General features: G+C 25.1%; 1 long non-coding RNA gene across 1 annotated transcript; it reads right to left on the reverse strand.

Annotated features, from left to right (window-relative positions):
* Positions 1–1,179: 1,179 nt before the first annotated feature.
* LOC133666961 (uncharacterized) lies at positions 1,180–6,141 on the reverse strand. The gene is made up of 2 exons (XR_009831896.1): positions 5,219–6,141; positions 1,180–5,076 (listed from the first exon to the last, which is right to left on the reverse strand). It is a non-coding gene; the product is annotated as an uncharacterized LOC133666961 (long non-coding RNA).
* Positions 6,142–8,188: the final 2,047 nt, after the last annotated feature.

Here is an 8,188-nt window from a genome sequence, read left to right on the forward strand (position 1 = left end):
ATTGAGGTCCAATGTCGTCCAATTTCGTCCAATGTCGTCCAACGTCGTCCAACGTCATCCAACAATGTCTAACGATATCCAACGATGTCCACTGATGATATTCGATGTCCATTGATACATCGAATATAAGAAATTATAAAAAGGAAATTAAAATCATTAAGTTATGTTAATCATCGTGATCCCACGTCGTCTAACGTCGTCCAACGTTGTCTAATGTCGTCGAATGTCGTCTAATGTCGTCCAATGTCGTCCAGTGTCGTCCAGTGTCGTTTAATGTCGTCCAATGTCGTCCAATGTTGTCCAATGTCATCCAATATCATCCAATGTCGTCTAATGTCGTCCAATGTCGTCCAATGTCGTCCAATGTTGTCCAATGTCATCCAACCTCATCCAACAATGTCTAACGATGTCCAACGATGTCCACTGATGATATTCGATGTCCATTGATACATCGAATATAAGAAATTATAAAAAGGAAATTAAAATCATTATCCTGTTAATCATCGTGATCCCACGTCGTCCAACGTCGTCCAACGATGTCCAGCGATGTCCAGCGATGTCCATCGATGAAATCCTAAATTTAACTTATACTAGATCTTAATACTAAATCTTAGGTCTATTTTATATATATATATCTTACATATATCTTATATCTATCTGACATTATTCAAAAAACTAGAACCTAAATCTAAGATGCATGCATCTTATCATTTACATCGAGTATAATCAATTATAATAAAAATCTAAGTCTTAATATTAAATCTTAAATCTATCTTATTTTATACTTAATGCTAGGACTTACATCTAAAATGCACGCATCTTATCGAAATATAATAAATTATGATGAATATATTAAAATTAAATCTTAATTCTAAATCTTAAACCTATCTTATACTATACTTAAAACTAGGACCTAAATCTAAGATGCGCGCATCTTGTCATTTACATCGAATGTAAAAGACTTTATTAGTACCTTCAGTCTAATCCATTGTTAATTGATCAAAATAATTTAAAGTAATCATTTTAGACTAGATTGAAGGTGTGCGTAGTTCTTGGCTTGCCATCGCTTTTCGAAAAATTTTCGAATGGAAATGAAGATATCTTTTTAAATGAAAAGTATGAAAAGCGATGCCAATTACCGGGTCTCACCCACGGGGAGGTGACTACGCATCGAGACCCATCAGGTTGAATTTATTGAACAAAGTGACCAGTACATTAAATAATACAATTAATTATCTACAAATCAGATCTTATGTACATAGAAAAGAAATGTGATATAATTGGTAAATAAATTATCTATCATCGTTCATCTAACTTAATCTATATTCTTAATACTACATCTTAAATCTATGATTTATATATTCTACTGGCATCATCCGTACTAAAGATACGCTCCTATTTAACAAAGTAAAAAAAAAAAAGAAATAGAAAAAGAAAAAAAGTAAAGGGATTGAAAATATTTATGAATGAATATTTGTATATATAGAGTTGATTTTATGTTAAGGAGCGTATCATCTTACGAAATGTGCTTACAATAAACTTAATTTAAATGTCTATTTTACATTAAACTTAAACCTAAGACTTAAATTTAAGACTTAATTTAAATGTCTATCTTACATTAAACTTAAATCTAAGACTTAAATTTAAGACTTAATTTAAATGTCTATCTTACATTAAACTTAAATCTAAGACTTAAATTTAAGACTTAATTTAAATGTCTATCTTACATTAAACTTAAATCTAAGACTTAAATTTAAGACTTAAAATTTATTTAAATCTTAAATTTAAGTTTAAATTTAATCGAAGATATCTTAAAAATTACATATAGAATAAATTAAAAATTTTATTTTGATATTTCACGCAGGAATTCCGAATATTTATTCAATTGTTTCATAATTAAAAATGCAAAAATACTAACAAATTTTATTTAATTTTAGGGAAATAGAAATAGAAAAAAATTTAATTTTAATTTTGACAACGAATAATTATTTGTCATTTGTTCCAAATATATCAACTGTTTGTATCAATATATCGTAATAAGAATATTAATTTATAATATTAAATAAATTAATGTTCTTATTGCATAATGCAAACAATTTTATGTAATAGTACGAGAGTTTAAAATTCAAATGAATAAATTTTTTAGCAGTATTTTCATTAACAAATGCTGTAATAATTAGGGGCGCTGAAAAAAAATTATAGCCAAAAAAGGCTATAAGGACCACACTTGTGATCCAAAAACAGGATCATTTCCACAATGTTAGTGGAAGAATATGGGCATTTTATACGCAACACTACTTTCAAAAACGCGATCATTTTATAGCGCAACACTATTTTCAAAAACGCGATTATTTTTCAACGCAACACTAATTATTAAAATGAATTTAATATAAATGCAAATGAATTGAAAGTTAATATCTCTAATTAAAACTCGAAATAAAATAAACATAAAATTTTTTAATACTACTATTTAAAAAAAATTATATTATTAAATTTAATAATGATTAAAATTATTAAAAAAAAATCGCGATGTCTCATAAAACGCAACACTAAAGCAAACGCGATTGTTATTCGCAACACTAATGCAAACCGTAATTTATTTGTCGCAACACTAATTAAAAAATCGCGATTGCCCGTTTTCCCACTTTGTGATCCAAAAGTAGGACCACATTTTTGCAGCTCTTGCAACTGCATTTTATGATCCCAAAACAGGATCACTTCCACAATATTAGTGGAAGAATCATGGGCATTTTTTAGCGCAACACTACTTTTAAAAACGCGATCATTTTTTAGCGCAACACTACTTTCAAAAACGCGATTATTTTTCAACGCAACACTATTTTCAAAAACGCGATTACTTTTCAACGCAACACTAATTCTTAAAATGAATTTAATACAAATGCAAATGAATTGAAAGTTAATATCTCTATAATTAAAATTTGGAATAAAATAAACGTAAAATTTTTTAATATTATTTTTTATAAAAAATTGTATTATTAAAATTAAAATTATTAAAAAAAATCGCGATGTCTCATTAAACGCAACACTAAATCAAACGCGATCGTTATTTCGCAACTCTAATGCAAACCGTAATTTATTTGTCGCAACACTAATTAAAAAATCGCGATTGCCCATTTGCCCATGATGATTGTACGTTGGACCGGAATTCTCATCGGCCATAAATACTACTACTACTACTACTACTACTACTACTACTGATTCTAAAACGAGCATAGTGACAAAGTAGTAACAATGACTTCCCATTCTTTGGATCCAGATAATATCCAAAAAATGAGAAACCATTCGTTGCAGCCCCTCTTCGTGACAGTTTGTCGAGGCCTCTTCGGTCTTCCTCCTTCGGGCGCAATGCCCGCTGAAACTTAAGTCTAGGCTCGAGATTTCCTAATCGCAAAAAAAAAAAAGAAAAAAAATAGACTAAATCGCGAAAGCTGAGTGCACATGGACGACCAATAGTCATTACTGACCATTGTCCGCACATGCGCAGAATCTCGAGCGCACGTTCGTTTCGCCCATTTCGCGACCGCGACCGCGAAATTCGAAAAATCGATATAAGTAAAACCAGAAACGAGTGGTCATCGATGATCACTCATCTCAGCTCCACTCTCGATTTTTCAAATTGTATTTCCTGAAACAGGTTGTCACGCGAAAACGCGCCTACCCGACCAGAGACTGTGACAACCTGCCCGGCCCTACCTACTTATAATTAACATGCACACCAGAAAGTATACTACCTATCCTACCTAGCGCTATATTTAAAAAATGGCAAAACAATCACACCAACACACCCACTCCACGGTTCTCACACATTACACCCGGGTGCAAAAAGCCTACACTAGGGAGAACGTCCCGGGACGCCTCCGACACCCGAGTTTGATACTACTTTCACACTCTAAATTTACGTACCTTTTCCTGAAATCGACTGACGATGGCTAATGATCATTGCGTGAATCGCGACAAAAAATCGTATCTATCTCGATTTTAATTATCAATAAAAATGGCATTACTAAAATTTAATAATTGGTATCAATTTACAATTTATAATTTTATGATAATATTAACAAAATTGTAAATCGTATAATTGATAATATAATAAATAAAAATGAGAATCGTAACGACGCAATTCCACAGCCTAATCGCAAACACACACAATGTGGAAAATACGTCGTGCACGATCACTAACTTATCGTCAGTCGCCGTTAAAAACTTATAAACTATAGTCATCATGCCTATTGCCTCTCTCTCACCCAAGTAACACCTGGGCACGTGAGTGAGATCGTGGCAATAGACACGGAAGGGGTTAAACCTGAAAATCCTAAACTAAAAAAATATTATAAATATCTATTTTTTCTCTAACGGACTAATATTCTTTATTTCATTATCTATTTTTACTTTAAATTTTATGTAATGACTCTAATTTTATTAAAGTTATATCTATATAATATCTATATAATAATAAAGCAAAAGAAAAATAAATAAGAAATTTATTTACAACAAGAAATACTAAATGCAAAATAAACTAATTGAATTGAAAAATTAAAGTTAACATTAATAACCTCAGGCGATTCCTTCATCAAAACATAGTTTCGAATTAGAAATTAGAAACACAATGTTCAATATTATTGTTTTGATTCCGAAATCTACCTGTCGCGATATATCTTCTTGCACATTTTCGTATACGAAGGAACTAAAATTTAAAATTTTATATTATGTATCATATGATTGTTGAAAATTGAAAATCGAATAATTAAAATATATTATAATATAAAGCGAAATGTAAAAAAGAAAAGAAAATTTTTAGTTTATTAGTATTTGAGAAACGCGATGTGCAAGAAGATCTAGCCTGAGCTAATAAACACAGAAAATGTTACTACTCACGGATATAATAAATATATCCGTGGTCACTATGCCCATTGCAAAAATCTACGTATACAACCAATCACTCGTGTCGATTCGGACCTTTCGTCCTACGACATGATTGAGTGACCGGAGGAACATAAATGCATGCGACTCACCATTAGATGCGAAGAATATTGGCAGGGGGATGTTAGGAAATATCTGTAACAAAAAAAGAAACAACATAATTTAAAACATAATCCAGATTATTAAAAATTGAATTCTAAATTTAAAAATTAAAAATCTAATGATTTATATTGAGATAAAAAAATAAGAATTTAAATAAAATGATATAGATAATTACCTCTTCGCGTGATGGATGACCGCCGTATTTTCTTGAGAGAAGCACTGACTCTAAACGCGTAGTCTTTTAACGCGACCGGTTAAAAATTAAATTCGGCGAACAAACACTGATTCTAATTTCGCGTTATTCGTTAAAGAATTTAAAAAAACTTTTACGAAAGCAAACACTGACTCTACTGATCGCGCGCGGTAACAAAAATTTACTGAAAATAAAATTGTATAATAAGGGAGGGATAGGGTGGAAAAAAAAGTAAAATATTCGATATTTTTCCTTTTTTTTCTTTTTCGTTTCAAACATTTGTTTAAGAAAATACTGCTATGAGTTCTAAGGTACTTTTTAACATTCAAAAATGTTTATGAACTATTTAGAAAAATTTGGAAAATTATTTGAATAATTTGGAAAAATTACGTTATAATTGTTCGCTATCAAAATTTAGATTATAATCAATTATAATAAATGATGTCGCGAATTATAAATTTTCGAAATTTCTTGCAAAATAATCAAAATTTTACAAGTTAAAAATACAATAACAAATTAAACTTAAACTTAAAACTAGTGTAGTTCTTAGCTTGGCATCAGTTTTCAAAAACTAATCATTCTAATATAGTTTTAATACAATATTTTTAATGTGATATTTCTAATAATTTGATCAAATAATATAAAACGAAAACCGATGCCAATTACCGGGTCTCACCAACGAGGAGGTGACTACGTCGAGACCCACATAATTATATTTTTTATATAAATAACTTTATATTTAACATTTAATTTGTCATTATTTATATAATATTATAACAAATTAAATATTAAAACAAATTAAATGTTAAATATAAAATTAAAAGAAAATTATAAATTAAAATATAAATCAAATTAAAATTTTGAAATAAAAACTAAAGATTGAAAATTAAATCAAATTAAAAGTTAAAGTGAATTGAAAATAAAATTAAATAAAATTAAAAAAAATTAAAAAGCAAATATTTAAAGTTTGAAATAGAAATCGAATGATAAATTAAAAATTAAAAATTAAAAATTAAAAATTAAAAATTAAAAATTAAAAATTAAAAATTAAAAATTAAAAATTAAAAATTAAAAATTAAAAATTAAAAATTAAAAATTAAAAATTAAAAATTAAAAATTAAAAATTAAAAATTAAAAATTAAAAATTAAAAAAAAAAATTAAAAATTAAAAATTAAAAATTAAAAATAAAAATTAAAAATTAAAAATTAAAATTAAAAATTAAAAATTAAAAATTAAAAATTAAAAATTAAAAATTAAAAATTAAAAATTAAAAATTAAAAACTAAAATTTAAAATTAAAAATTAAAAATTAAAAACTAAAATTTAAAATTTAAAATTTAAAATTTAAAATTTAAAATTTAAAAACTAAAAATTAAAAACTAAAAATTAAAAATTAAAAACTAAAAACTAAAAACTAAAAATTAAAAATTAAAAATTAAAAATTAAAAACTAAAAACTAAAAACTAAAAATTAAAAACTAAAAACTAAAAATTAAAAATTAAAAATTAAAAATTAAAAATTAAAAATTAAAAAATAAAAAATAAAAAATAAAAAATAAACAATTAAATCAAATCAATCAATAATGTAAAGTTAAATTAAAAATTAAAAATTAAAAATTAAATAAAATAAAAAGTAAAAGCAAAAAAAGAAAAATTTATGTATAATAATATATATAATAATTATAAGAATAAATAATAAAAAATTATTCTGAATGTTATAAAGTTTCAGTTAAAGTGTTATGGTTTCGACGTTATCGTGTCGCGAGTTCGATAGGAAATGATTGCTCTCGCCCGTTCTGTCCCGTATTTATACCAGCGCGTGAGCCGAAGTCGAACGAAAATATACGACCTTTTCCGATTATATCAAAATAGACTTTTCGAATATATTAATCAACGATTTATCAATTTTTATACTTTTCACTGTTAATTTCTTATTAATCTATTGTTAATTTTTTGAATTTGAAAATAATTCTTATATTTTTATTGTTAATTTATGGATTTAACAATATATTAGGACATTATATATAATAATTAAAGTATTTTCTTCGAAATACAGTAAAATTTTGTATTTTATAACATCAGTTATTAATTTAAAATTATGTTAAAAATTTCATTTTATTATTTTATGCGAAAAATAATTATAAAATAATCACAATTAGATTTATATAATTATTAATTTAATAAATTTTAAAGTTTTATTCTAATTTATTTAACGAACAATTTATTATCATAGTTAATATAATATAATAAATAATATAACAAACCCCTTAATTACAAAGTTTACTTTATTAATATCTTTAGTCTATTTCATTAATAAATGATTAAAATAATTAAAAGTAATTATATGTTACAATAAACTAAAGATATATATAGTTTTTGATTTGCTATTGCTTTTCAAAAATTATCATTCATTAAATATATCTTATATTTTTAAATTTAGAGTATTTCTTAAAAAAATTATTTTCTTATGTTTACATTTACATTCATAATGTATATAATATATATAAATTACAGAATTTATATAAATATATAAATATATAATTAAATAATTATATAATAATAATAATAATAATTATTATTATTATATAAATATATAATTAAATAATTTATATATAATATATAAATTATATAATATATAATTTATAATTATATATTTTTAATGTTATATATAATATATATAACATTAAACTTTTTTATATGTTATAACATAACAATTAGCAAAATCTTACAATGCTGCAACATATTGGAAAAGAATTTAACATTGTAATACATAAATAATGAAATTAAACATGAAAAGAGAATATAATGTAAAAGTTATTGTTATCATAAAGTAGAAAAAAATTGAAATATTTGAGAGGAATTTAACCTCAAAGTTAAAAAAGTTTAAAAATACTGAAATATGAAAGAAAGATTTAACAGAAATATTATCTAAATTAAAGAAAACATTTAAGCA

The sequence above is a fragment of the Apis cerana genome, linkage group LG11 (genome assembly GCF_029169275.1).
Source record: "Apis cerana isolate GH-2021 linkage group LG11, AcerK_1.0, whole genome shotgun sequence".
Lineage (NCBI taxonomy): Eukaryota > Metazoa > Arthropoda > Insecta > Hymenoptera > Apidae > Apis > Apis cerana.